Source organism: Tamandua tetradactyla, chromosome X (genome assembly GCF_023851605.1).
Source record: "Tamandua tetradactyla isolate mTamTet1 chromosome X, mTamTet1.pri, whole genome shotgun sequence".
NCBI lineage: Eukaryota > Metazoa > Chordata > Mammalia > Pilosa > Myrmecophagidae > Tamandua > Tamandua tetradactyla.
Genome location: NC_135353.1, coordinates 124,168,397 through 124,189,253, shown reverse-complemented (window position 1 = coordinate 124,189,253; position 20,857 = coordinate 124,168,397). Strand labels below are relative to the sequence as shown.

The window sequence follows — 20,857 nt, the reverse complement described above, 5'->3', positions numbered from 1 at the left end:
AATGAGGTTTGAGGAGCTACACTGATATGGCAAAGTGAAATTTCCTTCAATCTCACTGTGCTTTGGAAACAGTCCCAACAGAGAAAAGGGCCTGCTGCAGTTATGGATGTAGAGGCTAAAGAGCTAAAATCAAAACCTCTGAAGAGGAGAACTAAATCTCCAGGACTCACACATGTCTAAGGAGAAAGAGATTCAAGACTCTCAAGCAAAAGTTCAGGAAGGACACACCTAAGAAAGTGTTGAACAAGAGCTGGACTGTCTTAATAACAATCAAACCAGCCCTGATTGGTTTGAATGGAGCAGTCCCTCACCTTTTCCACAAAATAGAGGAAAAGGCAACTGCAACTTCTTTATTTATTGATATATATATATATATATTCACATACCATATAATCATCCAAATTGTACAATCAGCAATTCACAGTATCATCATATAGTTGTGTATTCATCATCACAATCAATTTTTAAACATTTTCTTAACTCAAAATACTAAAAATAAGAATAAAAGTTAAAATAAAAGTGAAAAAGAACACTCAAATCATCTCATGTCCCCCTCCCCCTAATATTTATTTACTTTTTTGTCATATTTTCTTATCTGTCCATAAACTGGATAAAGGGAGTGTCAGTAACAAGGTTTCCACAATCACATGGTCACACCATAAAAGCAATATAGTTATACATTCATCTTCAAGAACAAGGCTATTGAATTAATGTTCAACAGTTTCAGGCATTTACTTCTAGCTACTATAATATACCAAAAAACTGAAAGGGTATATCTATATACTGCATAATAATAGCCTCCAGAATGACCTCTTGGCTCTATTTGAAATCTCTCAGCCACTGAGACTTTATTTTGTTTCATTTCTCTTCCCCCATTTCGTCAAGAAGGCTTTCTCACTCCCATGATGCCAGGCTCATTCCCTGGAGTCATGTACCACACTGCCAGGAAGATTTAAACCCCTGGGAATCATGTCCCACATGGGAGGGTGGGAGGACAGTAAATTCACCTGCAGAGTTGGCTTAGAGAGAGAGGTCACATATGAGCAACAAAAGAGGTTCTCTGGGGGTTACTCTTAAGCGTAATCATAAGTAGGCTTAGCTTTTCCTTTGCAGGAATAAGTTCATAAGCTCAAGGCCTAAGATCAAGGTCCTGGCCCATCAAATTGGCAGACCCCAATGTTTGCAAGAATATCACGTCTTCCCCAGGTGGAGAAGTTTAATATTTACACCTTTTCCCCCAGTCCCTCAAGGGGACTTTCTGACCAGATACTCTTGCATAGGGTATCCCAGCAATCTGTACAAACCAACTATATATCACTCCCTATTCAAGATTCTATGTAATTATGGTGCTTGAATAAGCTGACTACACAAGTAAAAATAGATAGTGTACTACTGAAAATATAAATTTTTCACCAAATAAACAACCCCTCCTTTGGTCCCACTCAGAAGATGAAGTTTTAAAACAGTCAATATCATTCTTCATTCATAGTTGCAGAACTCTAGCTCTGAGTCTTAGGTGTCACACAAATACCCAATGTTTCAGGGAATTACCAAGTTGTACACAAAGAGCTGAGCATCTCAGAATTTATAAATAACAGTTACATTTCCAGAATAGATGTGACTGCTGCAAGAACTTACATTCCAGGAACTTTTGCATTAGACCTTCACCTGATGCCCTATGCTCTCAAATTCAATTCTCAGAGTTTGCACATAATAGTTAGTCCATATTAGTAGGCAAAATAATGTTTGTCTTTTTGTTTCTGGCTTATTTCCTTCAACATACTGTCCTTCAAGTTTCATCCACATATTTTCAGTGCAGCCACTTTTTAACACACAATATCTGAAACAAAAATTTACTAGACATGAGAAAAAGCAGGAAAATATGATGGTTAAGAGAGAAAATGAACAATAACAGTTATGGTAGACAAAATTCTAAGAACGATCCCCAAAGATACTCTTCCTTGTACAACCATCTCCCTTTGAGTGTTGATGGAACTTGTAAATATGATGAGATACCACTTCTGTTAATGTGTTACATTATATGACAAAAGGGAGCTTAGCTGGGTAGGCTTAATCTTTTCACATGAGCCCTTGAAAAGAAGAGGTTTTCCTAGCTGGCAGAAGAGGAAGAGAGCTTTCAAGCATGAAAGGGATTCAGTACAAGACAGATTCTCTGCTGCTGATTGTGGAGAAAGGGCATGACAAGAAACTGTAAGCAGCCTAAAGGACCTGCGATTGGACCCTGGCTGAATGCCAGCCAGGAAATGGGAGCCCCAGTCTTATAACCAAACTAAATTTGGCTAAAGAACCAAATAAGCATAAAAGTGGATTCTACCCCACACCCTCTCCAGATAAGAACTAATTCATACCTTGTGAGATGGATCCCAGCTAAGCCCACCTGGACTTCTAACCTACAAATCTGAGTGCTAATAAATAGCTGTTAAAGATTTATGTCACTACATTTTTGATGATTTTTTTTAGCAGAAATAGAAAACTAGCACAGAAGATTCAGAAGACGTCGATATTAGAATTAACAGAAAGCATTTCAAATAACTACAAATAAAATATAACGAACAAAGCTGAGTGTGAGTATAGTTGAAAGAGGAAGGCTGGGGGTATGTATGATATCAGAAGGAAAGATAGAGGATAAAAACTGGGATTGTGTAACTTAGCAAAACCTAGAGTGGTCAGTGTTGGTGATTAAATGTACAAGTGTAAGAAAGTTTTTACATGGGGGAGAACAAATGAATGTCACCATTGCATTGTAAGGTATTAAAAATGGGATGGTTTGCTTCCTTGCACACAGGTGGTGACTTGCTTGGAGAAGACTGCTCCCTCCTCCCAGCTCCCCACTTCTGGGGGCTTTGAGCCCCTCACTTTTCCTCCTGGGTCCCCTAGCAAATATGCCCAAGGCCAAAGCACTGCCTCTGCTGGACACTGTTATAGAAAGGCTCCAGATATGTGCTTAAATGCCCAGGGAAATTAATGGTGGTGATGCATGTGTGCCAGGTGGGGTTGTGGGGTATTTGGCAAGGACCTTTGACCACCCTGATGGGTCAGAACGTGGATTGAGGATAAGCTAAAATTGTTCAAGAAGAAAAGCCAGGATGGCAGCAATGTGGTAGACTTTAATGCACTAGCCTAGCATTTATTATGCTGAAATTTAGCAAATCTTTCCCATGTTTTGCCCCAACAGCCACCCCTCTTTGATCTGCAAAGAATTAGAGAAGTACTATGCCAATATGAAAAATTTGGAAAATAGAAAATATTCACTCACTATCCCACTAACAATATATAATTACGTGTTTATATATTTTTCTCAATCTGTTGAAAACCATACATGGTGGACAGAATTAAGGTCCCTCAAAGATGTCCACATCCAAACCCCTGGAACCTGTAAATATATTAGGTCACATGAAAAAGGGGAATTAAAGTTGCAGATGAAATTAAGGTTGTTATCAGCTGACTTTCAAATAGGGAGATTATCCTGAATTAGCTGTGTGAGCCTTAAAAGTAGGAGAACCAGACAGGAGAGTAAGATTGGAGAGAGATGGTGACTATGGGTGGAGGTCAGAGTGATGTGATGGCAGGGGAACTCAAGCAGCAGTTGCTGGCTTTGGAAATGGAGGAAGGGGGCAGGAGCCAAGGAATGTGGGTGGTCTTGAGAAGCTAGAAAAGACAAGAATGTGGATTCCCCCTGGAAGCCCCAGAAGGGAAATCAGCCCTGCTAACATCTGATGTTAGCCCAGCAAGGCCCACATCAAACTTCTAGTCTCTAGAATTGTAATTGTTGTTTTAAGGGGCTAAATTTGTGGTAATAGTAGTAGAAAATTGATACACTATACTTTTCATAGTTGCATCCTGCATAAACACTTTTCTGTATTGCTACAGTCTTTATAACTTATTTGAATGTGTTAGGCATGGAGTCATTAAGGAATCTACATGAGATAAATCTTAACAGATTTATTGAAAGAGAGAGCAGAGAGAAAGCAAGAAGAAAGCAGGTAGACAGAAGCCAGTGAAAGGAAAGAAAAAGTGGCTCCCCTTCTTTGTTCTGGGAGCTGTATCATAAAGGGAGAGTGACACCAGGAGGGGAGGGTGCCCACTGGGTGGTGTGCTATCCCTTGATTGGATGTGGGCTTGTTGACTTAGGGTATGATAGATTGCTGAGGTATTGACACACTATTCTCCTTTGATGTGCAGCTGCATGTACCAGGCAGAGTGAGATGTTGGTAGGAGAGGGTGTTAGCAGAGACAGATTATGACTATATTTCTAATTATTTGGGATGTCTTCATTCATCTGGAGGATACACCAGCCATTATGGCTATTGGTTTATATCTGGATCCTTGGACCTGCCAAGAATGCTGAGGAGTGGGGCTGAGGGGGCTCTGTGTCAAGAGTCCCTTTTGCTCTTAGAATTCTTTTTCTGAGACCTAACAAATGGCACCACTTATTCCATGGAGTTGAAACACTGTTGTTTCTGTAACTGTACCCTTTAATTGAACATTAATATGTGAATATATCTTTCTCCATTTTTCTTTTTGCAGAATTTTTATTATTTCCTAAGGCTAGCCTATCAGAAATTAAATTTAGACTTTGAATTTCTTCCTGTTTTTCTATGTTTTTTTATTCTTGAATCACTGGGAACTTCACTTGTTATAGAACATAAAGTGAGAATGTACCTTTTCCCTGGTCTGTTTTTTTCAACAGCATATACTAAATAATTTTTTATGTGGTCTTTAAGAATTTCTTTTTTAAATACTCAATTTTAGTCTAAAACATGGAACGGTATATGGAAAAAAACACAATTAATCAAATTGGGGTATATAGTTAACAGTAACATTGTAATATTATTTCATTAAGTGTAACAAAGGCAATATACTAAAGCTAAAAGTCAAAAAGAGGGGGATATAAGGGTGGAGTATGGAATTTTTGTTGTTTGTTTACTTCTTTTGTTTCTTTCTCTTCTTTCTTTGCAGAAGAAATGGAAATGTTCACATATAGATTGCGGTGTTGAATGCATAACTATGTGATTACACCAGGAGCCATTAATTAGGGAAATGCACTTAGGATGACTTAGGATGAATTGTATGGTGTGTAAATAAAACCATCTAAAAAATAAACAGAAAGAAATAAGCACTGCAGAAGATGTGGACAGAGATATATACCTATTTACTTTTGGTAGGGAAGTAGAATGGTGTAGCCCCTCTGGAGGGCAGTGTGGTAGCTCCAGAGGAGGCTAAGTATAGGTTGCCATTATATCCTGCAATCCTGTAATTAGGCATATGCTTAGAAGAATTAAAAACAGGGAAAAGACATTGGTGTTTATGGCTCCATTGTTCACGATTGTCAATGGATAGTGGTGGCCTAAGGGTACATCAACAGATGAATGGATGGGCAAACTATAGTATATATATAAATGGAATATTGTGGGACTGCAGAAAAAAAATGAAATCATAAAGCATGCAACTAGGTGAATGAAACTTGAGGACATTATGTTGAGTGAAATAAGTGAGAAGAAAAAGAACAAATATTGGTTGGCCTCATATAATGTAATCATAATGAGCAAACTCAGACTTAAATTCAGGCACATAGATTATAAGGAGATAGAAAGTGTGCAGAGACTGGTCAATTGTTGATTAAGGAGTACAGAATGTTCAATAAGGCTCATTGTAAAGGTTCTTAGATTGTAAGCTCTTACAGAAGTCACATCTATTCCTGAATTTTAACTGTTATTTCTAAATTCTGAGATGCTGTGCTCTTTGTGTATAACCTAGTAGTTCCCTGGAACGTTAGGTATCTGTGTGACACCTGAGACTCAGAGTTAGAGTTCTGCAGCTCTGAAAGTCAGCATTACTCCATACAGCAACTGATAAAGAAACTGAAAAAGAGATCAGACAACAATTAGAGATATGAAAGAAGTGGATCAGACTAGAAGTAAGGTAAATCAGAATACAAGGTAAAGGATGATATTGCCTGTATTTTAAAATGTCAAATCTGTGTGAGACTAAAGGAAGAGATGTTTATTTTGTCCAAGATTTAAATTTTCTTCAGCACACTACCTAATTTAACCTGTCTGGTCAGTTCATTTAAACAACCTAATTACCTGGAACATAGAATAGGGAATTATATATTGCTATTCCATACAGGTTATTGCAATACCCTGATATATTACAGAGTATTTTGGACAGAAAAGAAAAAGTATTTGCAAAGTTTCTTGAGGGACTGGAGAAAAAATACAGGACTAATAAACTTCCCCACCTGAGAAAAGCTAATATTCTCTCAAGCATCAAGAACTTCCAATTTAATAAGTGAAGCCCTCAATCTTGAGACTTGACCTTATAAGACTTTTTTTCTGTAATGGTGAGGCCAAGCCTACTTATAATAATGCCTGTCACATCCAGAGAAACTCTTTTGCTGTTCAAATGTTGCCTCTCTCTCTTAACCAAACTCTGCCAAAAAAAAAAAAACAAAAACAAAAAACACACACACACATACACATTACCCTTACTTACTCCTAGGGATGTAAGTCTCCCTGACAACATGGGAAATGACTTCCAGGGAAGAGTCTGGCCTTGGCATCATGGGATTGATGATGTGTTCTTGACCAAAAGGGTGAAGTGAAATGAAGCAAAATAATGCTTCAGTGGCTAAGAGATTTCAAATAGAGTTGAGAGGTCATTTTAGCATTTATTCTTATGCAAGCTTTGGTCAGATATCGCAAATTGCACAGTATGCCCAAGCCCCAGACAACAGTATTTCTGAAAATCCTAAATAATATTCTGAGCTCTATTTAAGAATATATAAAAAATTTATTTATTATGTTTACTTTTTTTCAGAAATTTAAGCCTCCAGATGATTATAACATATCAGGTAAGCCTTGGAACCAAAAGGTCCAGTCTCTCTAAAAACATCAACCAGTTTATTCCTCTACCCCATGTTGACACACCTTTTCAGCATGAAGATGTTAGAATGGCCATTGCTCTGATATCTCTGAAGAGTGAGAGAATGATCAAATGAGAGGGAGGGGTTGTAACTGAGAAGTTAAAATTCAACAAAAGATTATAAGTACTGGCTCATTATATAGAAGAAATATCTAGTTTTTAGTGTATTAGAAGATTCAGAAGGAAATACCTGAAATTGTTGAACTGTAATCCAGTAACATTGATCTTCAATAATGATTGTTTAACTATGTAGCCTTCATTTTGTGACCAAGTGATTGTAAAAAACCTTGTGACTGACACCCCCTTTATCCAGTGTATGGATAGATGAGTAATAAAATAGAGACATACATGAAAAAACAGGCTGGAAATATGTGGGGGAAAAAAACTAAGAAAACCATGGACAATAGTTAATATTACTACTTTAATAATCTTTCATCAATTATAACAAATGTAATTACTGTTTTAAAAAATAGTAGAATTATAAAAAAAAGTGCTATCATCAATTGCAACAAATTTTCCTCACTAATGCAAGTACTGCTGGTGGGGAGGTTTATGGGAATCCTGTATTTTATGCATAACTGTTCTGTAAACCCAAAACTTCTCTAATGATTTTTTAAATTAATGAAATATATAATATAAAACAATATAGAAAATCATCAAAACCAATATTGCTTCCTTGAAAATGGTAACAATGTTGACAAACCTTTAGTTAAACTGAAAAGAAAAAAAAAAGAAGACTCAAATTACTAAAATAAGTAATGAAAGCCAAGATATTTCTACAGCCCTTACATAAATTAGACGGATTATAAGAGATTACTATGAAAAAATGTATGACAACAAATTAGAAAACCTGGATGAAGTGGAAAAATTCCTAGAAAAACACAACCTACAAAACTAAGGAGAAATAGAAAATCTGAATATACCTCTACCAAATAAGGGGATTGAGTCAGTAATCAAACACCTTCCAACAAAGGAAAGCCCAGAACCAAATGGCTTCACTGATGAATTCTAGTAAACATTTAAAGAAGAATTAATGCCAATCCTTCACAAAGACTTCCAAAAACAAAGTAGGGAACATTTTCTAATGCATTCAATGAGGCCAGTATTACCAAAACCAATATCAAACCAGACCAATATCCCAATGTCCCTTATGAGTGTATATGCAAAAATCCACACACAAAAAAACCTAGCAATTCAAATAAAGTGGCACATTAAAAGTATTGTGCACATGACCAAGTGGGATTTAACCTAGGAATGCATGGGTGGTTCAAAATTTAAAAAAATCAATTATTTGTAATACATAATAATAATAGAGTAAAAGACAAAAACATATGATAACCTTAATAAATAAAGAAAAGTGTTACCAAATTCAACACCTTTCAATAAGTTAAACACTCAACAACTAGAAATAGAAGTGATTTTCTCAAGGTCATATATACAAAACTACAGCTAACATCATACTTAATAGTGAAAGATTGAAAACATTTCCCCTAAGATCAGTAATAAAAGGAGGATGTCCTCTCTTGCCACTCCTTTTCACGTGGTACTGGAAGTTCTAGTCAGGGCAATCAGGTACGAAAAAGAAATAAAAGGCATATTGATTGGAATGGAAGAAGTAAAACTATAGCTATTTGCAGATGAATTGTTTTTTATATAGAACACCCTAAATAATCCACAAAAGTATTATTAGAGGTAACCAATGAATTCAGCAATGTTACAAGTACATGATAAGTATACAAAAGTAAGTTGTATTTCTATTCTTTAGAAATGAACAATCTGAAAACAAACTTAACAATTCCATGTATAATAGCATCAAAAAGTATAAAACACTTAGGACTAAATTAAATCAAAGAAGTGCAAGACTTGTACACTGAAAACTACAAAATATTGCTGAAAGAAATTAAAGATGACCTAAATAAACAAAAGACATCCATGATCATGGACTAGAAGACTTAATATGATTGAGATGGCAATATACCCCACACTGATCTACAGGTTCAAATCAATTCCTATCAAAATTCCAACTGCGTTTTTGCAAATATGAATGAGCTGATCCTAAAATTCATATGGAAATACAAGGAAACTTAACAGTCAAAACAAATCTTGAAAACAAGAACAAAGTTGGATTATTTAGATAAATAGTAAGGACTTTTGTTTTCTCAGTTTGAAAAGGTAATTGTCAAGCTAAAGTAAATTCAGTAACAATCTATTATGGTGCTTTTAACATTTAAAGAAGAAAATCAGTGCAAAGGAAGGGTGGAAAAATGAAAGTATTGTCTTTCAAGGTACTTGTATATGAGTGATAAAATGTTATGTGACTTTAGGCTTGATAGTTTGAAGATGATATTTTATTCACATTAACCACTAAAAAAGTAAAGCAGAGAGACAAACTTATAAACCAATAGTGAATATAAAATTAAAACCTAAAAATATACAGTGCAAAAGAAAGTAAGATAAAACAAAAAAAGCATATGGAACAAATAAAATACGAAGAGCAAGGTTGTAGAATGAAATCCAACTCATATTGATAATTACATCAAATTTCAATACTCCAATTAAAATACAGCAATAGTCAGACTGTGATGGAAAACAAGACTTAATATATGCTACCCACAAGAAACAGACTTTACATACAAATACACAGTTAGTTAAAATTAAAAGACTAATAAAAGTTATACCATGTGTGTGGTTTGAAAAGGTTTATGGATCTTAGAAAATCCACGTTTTAATCCTGATCAACCTCGTGGGAGCAATGGTTTTTCTAATCCCTATTCAATATTAGATGTTGGAGACTTTAATTAGCTTATCTCCAAAGAGATGTGATTCAATCAAGTGTGGGTATTAAACTTGATTAGCTGGAGACATGTCCTTTAAAATCCTTTAAAAGTAGAAGCACTTTGGAAAAAGCTAGAGAACAACAAGAGAGAAAGCCATGAGATTCTGAGAGAGTAGAGAATGCCACAGAACCACAAAGCAGAGAGTCCACTAGCCAGTGACCTTTCGAGAATGAGGAGAGAGCTGCAGAACCACAACAGAAGGACGAGAGAACCACAGAGTTCACCAGCCAACGACCTTTGGAGATAAAGAAGGAAAACACACCTCCTGGGGAGCTTCATGAAACAAGAGGCCTGGAGAGAAAGCTAGCAGGTGCTGCCATGTTCACCATGTGCCCGTCCAGCTGAGAGAGAAATGCTGAACATCATTGGCCTTCTTGAACCAAGATATCTTTCCTTGGATGCCTTAGATTGGACATTTCTATAGACTTGTTTTAATTTGGACAATTTCACAGCCTTAGAACTGTAAAGTAGCAACTTATTAAATTCCCCTTATTAAAAGCCATTCTGTTTCCAGTATATTGCATTCCAGCAAATAGCAAACTAGAGCATATTTTGGTACCAGAGGAGTGGGGTGCTGCTGTGGTTTGCAAATACCAAACATGTTGGAATCGCTTTTTAGATGGATAAAGGAAAGATTTTGGAGGAGTTGTGAGGCCCTTGATAGAGAAGGCCTAGAATGCTTTGAAGAGACTGTTGGTAGAAATGTGGGCTCTACAGATGCTCAGGCCAGGCACTAGACAGAAATGAAGCATGTTACAAACTGGAAGGAAGGTGAGCCTTGTTTTGAAATAGCAGATAAACTGGCAAAATTGAATAGTGGCTTCAGCTGGAAAACAAATTTTAAAAAGCCATGAACTTGGATATTTAGCAAAGTAGATATCCAAGTTAAATGTGGAAGGCACAGCCTGGTTTCTCCTCACACTTTATAGTGAAATGCAACAGGAAAGAGGTACACTGAAAACTGAACTCTTGGAAAACAGAAATAGGTGTTCTGGAAAATTCTGAGCTTCCAGGAAGGGAGACCCCAGAGAATAGTGCCCCATGTGAGAATTTGGCCAAATGCAGAACCAGTCAACCATCTCAGAGAAAGCCAGCATTGGACATGGAGCAATCCAGGAAAGATTTGTGGAAACCTCTTATGTCTGATGGGCATGAGCTGAGCATACTGCATAGAAAGCCAGTGAGAGTATTATGGGATCTGTTTAAAGAGAAACACTGCCAGTAGGAACTAAGAGCGACAGAGAAGGGACACATTGGAGGAAAAATAACTTCAGAGGCAAAACCATGGAGGCTGGGTCTGGAGTCAAGAAGACTCAGGCCAGGAGAGCAGACCCACCCAAGGATATGGAGAGGGTGAGTTTGCCCCAAAGGCAGAGGATGGGCCTTCTATCTCCTTGCAGTGGAAGGTCCATGCCACCTCAGACCTTGGAGAGAGTGAAGCATATTCTTTGGGGTTTGGGGAGAGCCTGGCTGCCACCACATGGAGGGATTGAACATATGCCCCAAAGTTGGCAGAGAGCCCAGGTGCAGCCCCCTTCCTTGGAGAGGTTGGAGCTGAGAAAAAGGTGGTCTCCCTAATGTCCCCCAAAGTTGCATAGGCCCTTGGAAAGGGTGAGACTGCCACTTTCTAAAACCCCAATGATAAATGACTCTCAGCCTTTGAAATCTAATGGACTTTGCCCTGCAGGTTTTCAAAACTGTATGGGTCTGGTGATCCCTGAGTTCCTTCCAATTTCTCCCTGTGGAAATGGGTATATGTATCATATGAATGTTCCTCCCTTGTATGTTGGCAGCAAATAACTTGTTCTGAGTTTTACCGGTACAGAGTCAGAGAAGAATTTTGCCTTAGAACAGACCATGCCTGTAACTGACTTTGATGAGACTCCGTACTAGTTTTAACCTTTTATTGTATTTGATTGTTACTGAAATGCTTTAAAGTTTTCTGATATTGTGATGGAATGAATGTATTTTGTCTTTTTTAGGGTCCAGAGGGTGGAATGTGCTGGTTTGAAAAGGTTTATGTACCCTAGAAAAGCCATATTTTAATCCTAATCAACCTTGTGGGAACAATGGTTTTTTCTATTCCTATTCAATATAATATGTGGGGAACTTTAATTAGCTTATCTCCAAGGACATGTGACTCAATCAAGCATGGGGACTAAACTTGCTTAGGTAGAGATATGTCTCCACCCATTCCAGGTGGGTCTTGATAGATTTTACTGGAATCCTTCAAAAAAAGAAGCACTTTGGAAAAAGCTAGAGAACAAGAGAGAAAGCCACAAGATTCTCAGAGAGTAGAGAACACTTCAGAACCACAATGCAGAGAGTCCACCAGCTAGCAACCTTTTGAGAATGAGGAGAGAGCCACAGAACTGCGACAAAAGGTCAAGAGAACCACAGAGTCCACCAGCCAGTGACCTTCAGAGATGAAGAAGGGAAACACCTCCCAAGGAGTTTCATGAAACAAGAGGCCTGGAGAGAAAGCTAGCAGATGCCGCCATGTTTGCCATGTGTCCTTCCAGCTGAGAGAGAAACACTGAACATTATCGGCCTTCTTGAACTAAGGTATCTTTCCTTGCATGGCTTAGATTGGACATTTCTAGAGACTTGATTTAATATGGACAATTTCACAGCCTTAGAACTGTAAACTAGCGACTTATTGAATTCCCCCTTTTAAAATCCATTCCGTTTCTGGTATATTGCATTTCAGGAGCCAGCAAATTAGAACACCATGGAAACAATGATCATGAGAAACCTGAATGACCATGTACATATTAGACAAAGGTTTCAGAAAAAAAAGTTTATTGCTGGGGATAATGGAGCATTTCATAATGATAAAGGGATAAATTCACAAAGAAGGCTGAAAAATCCAAAACATTTATGCAGCAAAGAATAGAACTTCAATATAGATGAAGAAATCCTGACAGAACTGAAAAAAATTTAGACAAATCCACAATTATAATTAGATATTTCAACACTCATCTCTCACTTTAATTGATAGACCAAGCAAAAAAGAGGATAAGTAAGGATAGAAGAGGCTTGAAGAACACCACCAACCAACTTGCCCTAACTCCAACAGAGTGGCATACACATTATTTGCAAGTACCTGTGGAACTTTCACAAAGAGAGACAATATTCTGGATCATGAAACAAGTCTCAAAACATTTAAAAATAATAAACTCATATAGTGAATGTCCCTGAACCAAAACATTGTTAAATTTGAAATCAGTTGCAAAAACTTCTGGAAAATCTCCAAATACTTGGGAATTAACCAACATGGGTTTAAAATAACCCAAGGGTTAAAGAAGAAATCACAAGGAGGGAAATTAGAAAATATTTTTAACTGAATAAAAATGAACATACAACATATACAAAATATGAGGAATATAGTGAAAATATTATTTAGAGGGAAATTTATAACTTTAAATGTTTATATTAGAAAGGAAGAAAGGACCAACACAATGACCTGTGCTAGTAGGGTTCTCAATACACAAGCTTCCTGTGTATTTGAATCTCATGTTAAACTATTTAAAATTGCAACACCCAGGCCAAACTCCAGCCCAATTAAATTAAAATCTTGTGAGGAGGGAAACCTAGGTACAAGAGTTTTTAAAAACTTCCCACATGACCTCAATGGGCAGATAATTTTGAGTACTACCAACTAACTACCTTAAAAAACTAGAAATGGTAAAGGAAGTTAATCCCTAAGTTATAGAATGAAAAAGATGATAAAGATAAGAATAAGAACCAATGAAATAGAAAGCAGATAGATGATAGAAAAAAATAAATGAAACCAACAGCCAGTTCTTTGAAAAGATAGACTTGAAAAACTTCTAGACAGAATTCTAACAAAAAAGAGGAGTGATAAAATTAGTAATATCAGGAATGAAGGAAGGTACAGTCTGAGACATATTAAATGGATAGTAAGGAAATATTATGAACAATTATGTCAATAAACTAGACAATATAGAAGAAATGAACAGATTATTTGAAAGACACAAATTATCAATTTTGTCTCAAAAAAGAAATAGGAAACCTGAATAGCTCTATCTCTATTAAAGAAATTGGATTAGGAATTTTAAATCTACCCATGAAGAAAACACTACACCCAGGGACTTTACTGGTCAATGTTAGCTAACATTTTAGGGTGATAGAATATCAATCTTATACTTTAAGAAAATGTGGTAATATTTCTGAACTAATTTTTTTCTAGTTTAAAACAATCACATTATTAAAAACAGGAAGTTTCACAAATGCTTATTTAACATTTTGTTGTCAATGGCCAGTGAAGACCATACCAGAATGTGTACTGATTGTATAATATAAACTGAAGCTAGGCTGCCACAAAAAGCCTGTGCATCATCAATTTATGATCAACATTGGAATAAGTTTGGTGAGCTCAGGAAGGATAAATCCTCTAGCCCTATCAACAGTTAGCACAATGAAGTTCAACTATAATCCCATAAGGCAACAACCTCTGTGATACATTTCCTAATTAAACCTCCCACAAGGCCTTGGGCTGTGGTTATGGGTGAATTGCAACAACTTACGGTGAACTGCAGCAGTCTACTAAAAAAAAAATGTGAAAATAATCATTGTGCTTGCACTTTAATTCCTTGTTGTGGAAGATGATTCTTCTATTGGATTCAGCAGGGAAAGTGAAAAATGCTGCTTTTTTCAAATCATAAGAAAGCAAACTATGTTTCCTTTTAACTGGTAAAAGTATTTGTAATATCATGTACATCTGCCAAATGCAGTTTTTTATGGAGAATTAAATTCTAAATTAAGCAGAAACCTATCCAAACAGGAGTCACTGGCTGTTTTTCTCTTATTCTCAGAAAGTTCCTCTAACTCCCCATAAAGTTCCAAAATAAGTGAGGTGATTTCTTTTTCACTCCCCAAACCTGTTCCATCTGTTCAATGGAACATCCATTTCCAAATGCTTAGTTTTCCATAGTGGAAATCATTCAAAAGGATTAGGAGCCCTCTCTCCATCTCCTGAACTTCTGAGGCATGGGTGAGAAAAGAGCATTGAATTGGAGTTAATACTGCATCTTCTTCTCTACCATGAGGTTTGGTCTTTCCTTTCATCACACTTTTTAACTTTGGTCACTGTGAAGTTGACTATGATGCAAGACTTGAAAACCTTCTGCTTTTAATAACTAGAATGACTTTTTATTGCCATTAACAACTTGAGTAGAATGGACACGAAAAATCTTTGCTTTAAATTCCTTATCGAACCACAGCCAGCTTCTTATGACCAGTGAAAGAAGGGGGTTGTGTCCCATTCCTCAATTCGCAAAGACCCTGGGACTGCTTTAGCCACCACAGCAGCCACAGCCTGAGTGCCAATCATATAACAACTGGGCTGCTTCTGTTCCCCCTTTTCCTTCCCAACTAATTCTTGAGGGCAGCATTACCCTGATACCAAAATCAGACCAAGAATTTACAAGAAAGGAAACTATAGACTAATAGCTCTCAGGAACATTGATGTAAACACCCAACACAATTTTAGCAAATCGAATTCAGTAATATATGAAAATGAATTGATTCATTCATCAAGGTTGATTTATCATTCAGAACTCAATTTAACTAAACAATATTACAGATAAAGGAGAAAAACCATTTGATCATCTTAATGGTTATAGGGAAATAATTTGGGAAATTCAATAAACACTCATAATAATAATAAAAACTCAGTAAACTGTGAGGAGAAGGGAACTTTCTCAGCCTATTAATGGACATCTACAAAAAGTCGTGACTAACATCATATTAAATGGCGAAAGCTTTTTTTTTTTGAAAAAAAAAGCTTTTTTTTTGAGGAAACACTTTTCTTCAAAATCACTAAATCTTTTCTAGGTTATATTGAGTCTACTGATAAGCCTAGCACTCCTAGGAGTAAAATTGATGGGCAGTCAACAAGGGTGCATTACAATCAGAAATAGGCAAGAACGTAAGAGAAGTAGTTTGAGGGAAGTTACCCCAGTAAAAAGTTAGGATCCCTTGCTGAGTTCCCAGACCTGAGTCAATTTTCAGATATGGAACCCACTGAATGATGAGAAACCCATGTCCCTCAAAGCAAGGACAGTACAACATCATAGCTGGCATGTTATATTGCTTATCTCAGTCCTTCTTTAAAGGGGCTTATGGCCATTTATTCAGTGACTGTACACTGGGAAAATGGAAATACTCAGATATTTTTGGACTATTGGACAGAGCTTTCTGGGCTGGCCTTGACACCCAGACACTCAAAGCTGCATCATGGCCCTCCTGTTAAAGAGGGGGCTTACAGGATCCAGGTAGCAAATAGAGTCTTGGCTAAAATCTGGCTCACAGTGGACTGTTGCATCTGCAGACCTATCCAGGGGTCATTTCTCCAGTCTTCAAGCATATAATTGGAGTTGATACATATGGCAGTTAAATTAACTTCCACACTGGATTCTTGGCCTATGTAGCAGGAGCTTTCATACTGGGGAGAAACAAATGGAAACCTCTGCCTCCCCCAATTCCCCATTGACTAAGATGGTAAATAAAAAACAATATCACATCCTAGGAAGATGGTGGAGATTAGTGCCACTCATTAAAGGACTAAAAAATTCAGATGGTGGTAGTACCTACATATTTCTGTCTAAATAACTATTCTGGCCCTTGTAGAAACCAATTGGTTTCTGGAGAATGACTGCAGACTACCATAAGCTTGATCACACAAATCTTAAGCTCACAAAGGAGAAAGTATAGCACTCTTTGGAATCTGGGGTTAACATATTTCCCACCTAGAAATACTGCTCTGGCCCATATACCAAATGACACAGAAGGCGGCCAGCTTTGAGTGGGGCCTAGAGCAGGAAAAGCTCTGCAGCAAGTCAGGCTGTAGTGCAAGCTGTCTTGTGGCTCAGACCATATGATCCAGGTGGCCCTATTGTCTTGAAGGTGTCAGTGGTGGAAAAAAGTTGCAATGTAAGAATCAGGTACCTGGAATTCTGGAGCAAGACCATTGCATCTACAATAGAAAATTACACCACTCTTAAGAAACTGCTCCTGAAATGTTAATGGGCACTAGTAGGCTCCATCAATGTCATTTGTCATGATGCTTCAGCCCATCTACTGAATAACCTATAAAACTGCCAATTTTCAGTGTAGCCCTGAGCAAAAATACACTTTGAAATAGATCTGGTCTGCCATGCACACTCTCTTGGACCATATGACCTTGCACATCATATGTTGCTTGAAGTGTGGGAGAAAGGAATGATATATGGCTTTTGGATGGTTTCCATATGTGAATCAGAGTACAGTCCATTAGAATTTTGGAACAAGCCATAGCATCTTCTACAGATAACTTTTCTTTGGAGAACAAGTTTCTAGTTTGCTACTGACTCTAATCAAGGGTCCCTTTGACATTTCATAGGCATACCACTCAAAGCTAATAACTATCCCAAATTCTAACACAGAAAGGGGGAATTCTAAAGGATAATATGTTTGAAACCCTGGCAAAATGAACAAGGGGAAAAATGGCAATTAGAAATTCCAGAAATTTTTAAAATTTTTAAAAATTTTTCTTAAAACATAACAACATACAAACACGAACAATCTTACCATATGATCTTTCCATTCTTGATATATAATCAATAACTCACAATATCATCACATAGTTGTGTATTCATCATCACCATGATCATTTCTTAGAACATTTGCATTTAAGAAAAAGAAATTAAAAAAAGAAAACAACTCACACATACCATATCCCCTCACCCCTCCCTTTCATTGATCACTAGCATTTCAATCTACTAAATTTATTTTAACATTTGTTCCCCCTATTATTTATTTTTAATCCATGTGTTTTACTCATCTGTCCATAAGGTAGATAAAAGGGGCATCAGACAGACACAAGGCTTTCATATTCACACAGCCACATTGTGAAAGCTATATCATTATACAATCATCTTCAAGAAACATAGCTACTGGAACACAGCTCTACACTCTCAGGCACCTCCTTCCATCCTCTCCAATATACCTTAACTGAAAAGGTTATATCTATATAATGCATTAGAATAGCCTCCAGGATAACCTCTCAACTTTGCTTGGAATCTCTCAGCCATTGACACTTTGTCTCATTTCACTCTTCCCCATTTTGTTTGAGAGGGTTTTCTCAATCCCTTGATGCTGAGTCCCAGTTCATTCTAGGATTTCTGTCCCACATTGCCAGGAAGGTTTACAACCCTGGGAGTCATGTCCCATGTAGAGAGGGGGAGAGCAGTGAGTTTGCGTGTTGTGTTGGCTGAGAGAGAGAGGCAACATCTGAGTAACAAAGGAGGTTCTCTGGGGGTGACTCTTAGGCCTAACTTTAAGTAGGTTTAGCCTATCCTCTGTGGGGATAAATTTCATATGAACAAACACCAAGATTGAGGGCTTGGTCTGTTGCTTTGGTTGTCCCCACTGCTTACGAGAATATCAGGAATTCTCCAAACAGGGAAGTTGAATTTTCCCCCTTATTCGCCATTCCCTGAGGGGACTTTGCAAATACTTTATTATTCACAGTTCAAATCACTCGGAGATTTATCGGGGCATCACTCTGGACAAACCTCCTAAATTTCATGCCCTACTCAAGGTTCCATGTACTTATAGTGTTCAGTTAAACTGTCCACATAAGTTATATTAGGAAATGTACTAGTCAAAATATAAATTCTGTACCAAATAAACATCTTTTCTTTAGCCTCACACATAAGTTAGTTTTAAAATATGACTTACCATCTATTTTCAACACTCTGCAGTATTGACATTCCTTTGTTCTTCCACATGCAAAAACATTTTTTAATTTGTACATTTAGTCACTATCATTATACACTTTAGGCATTCCTAGATTACACCATTTCAGTCGTTATTGTCCATCTTTCCTTCTGATTTCATTTGTGCCCCTAGCCCTCCTCTCTCTATCATTCTCATATTAAACTTCATTCAGTGTCCTAACATTATTGTATTACAGTTAGGTAGAATTGTGCTATCCATTTCTGAATTTTTAAAATCAGTCCTGTTGCACAATCTGTATCCCTTCAGGTCCAATTGCCCAATATCTACCCTATTTCTATCTCCTGATGGTCTCTGTTCTTAACTGAAATTCCCCAAATTCATTCACTAATGTTAGTTCATATCAGTGAGACCATACAGTATTTGTCCTTTCATTTCTGGCTAATCTCACTCAGCATAATGTCCTTAAGGTCCACCCATGTTGTTACATACTTCATAACTTTATTCTAACAGTTGCATAATATTCCATCATATGCTTATACCACAGCTTAGTTAGCCACTCGTCTGTTGATGGACATTTTGGCTGTTTCCATCTCTTAGCAATTGTAAATAATGCTGCTATAAACATTGGTATACAAATGTCCTTTTGTGTCCTTGCCCTCATGTTCTCTGAGTAGATACATAGCAATGGTATTGCTGGATCATATGGCAATTCTATACTTAGCTTCCTGAGGAATTGCCAAACTGCCTTCCACAGCATTTGTACCATTTGACATTCCCAAGAACAGTGGATAAGTGTGCCTCTTTCTCTGCATCCTCTCCAGCACTTGTCATTTTCTGTTTTATTGATAATGGCCATTCTGGTGGGTGTGAGATGATATCTCATTCTGGGTTTGATTTGCATTTCCCTGATAGCCAGGGAAGTTGAGCATCTTTTCCTGTACCTTTTAGCCATTTGTATTTCCTCTTCTGAGAAGTGTCTGTTCATGTCTTATGCCCATTTTGTAATTGGGTTGTCTGTCTTTTTGTTGTTGAATTGAACAATCTCCTTATATATTATGGATACTAGACCTTTATCTGATGTATCGTTTCCAAATATTGTCTCCCATTGTGTAGGCTGTCTTTTTACTTGCTTGACAAAGTTCTTTGATGCACAAAGGTATTTAATTTTGAGGAGTTCCCATTTATTTATTTATTTATTCAATGTTTGTGCTTTGGGTGTAAGATCTAGGAAACCACCTCCTACTATAAGATTTATAAGATATTTCCCTACATTTTCTCCTAAAAGTTTAATAGTCTTAGATCTAACGTTCAGGTCATCGATACATTTTGAGTTAATTTTTGTACAGGATGTGGGATATAGATCCTCTTTCATTCTTTTGCATGTGGATATCCAGTTCTCTAGGCACCATTTATTGAAGAGACTGTTCTGTCTGAGGTGAGTTGGCTTGAATGCCTTATCAAAGATCAATTCTCCATAAAAGAGAAGGTCTATATCTGAGCACTCTATTTGATTCCATTGGTCAGTAGATCTATCTTTATTCCAGTATCATGCTGTTTTGACCACCGTAGTTTCATAATACACCTTAAAGTTAGGTAGTGTGAGACCTCTGATTTCATTTTTCTTTCTTGGGACATTTTTTAGCTATTCAGGGCACCCTGCCCTTCCAGATAAATTTGGTTATTGGTTTTTCTATTTCTGAAAAGTAAGTTTTTGGGATTTTGATTAGTAGTGCAGTAAATTTATAAATCAATTTAGGTAGTATTGACATCTTAACTATATTTAGTTTTCCAATCCATGAACACAGTATGCCCTTCCATTTATTTAGGTCCTAGTGATTTCTTTTTAGCAATGACTTATAGTTTTGTTTGTATAGGTCTTTTGTATCCTTGGCTAAATTTATTCCTAAATATTTTATTCTTTTGGCTGCAATTGTAAATGGAATTCAGTTCTCGATTTTCCCCTCACATTGTTCATTACTAGTGTATGGAAACACTACAAATTTTTGAGTGTTGATCTTGTAACCTGCCACTTTGCTGTACTCATTTATTACCTCTGGCAGTTTTGCTGTGGATTTTTCAAGGTTTTTGACATATAGTATCATATCATCTGTAAAAAAAAAAAAATGAGAGTTTTACTTCTTTCTTTCCAATTTTGATGCCTTGTATTTCTTTTTCTTGTCTAATTGCTCTGGCTAGAACTTCCAACACAATGTTGAATGACAATGGTGATAGTGGACCTCCTTGTCTTGTTCCTGATCTTAAGGGGAAATATTTGAGTTTTTCCTATTGAGGATGAAGTTAGCTGTGGTTTTTTCAAATATTCCCTTTAT

At 36.8% G+C, this 20,857-nt stretch overlaps 1 pseudogene; it reads right to left on the bottom strand.

The window, feature by feature from the left end:
- Positions 1–14,491: 14,491 nt before the first annotated feature.
- Positions 14,492–15,138, bottom strand: LOC143672072 (coiled-coil domain-containing protein 28A pseudogene; annotated as a pseudogene).
- Between the last annotated feature and the right edge of the window lie 5,719 nt (positions 15,139–20,857).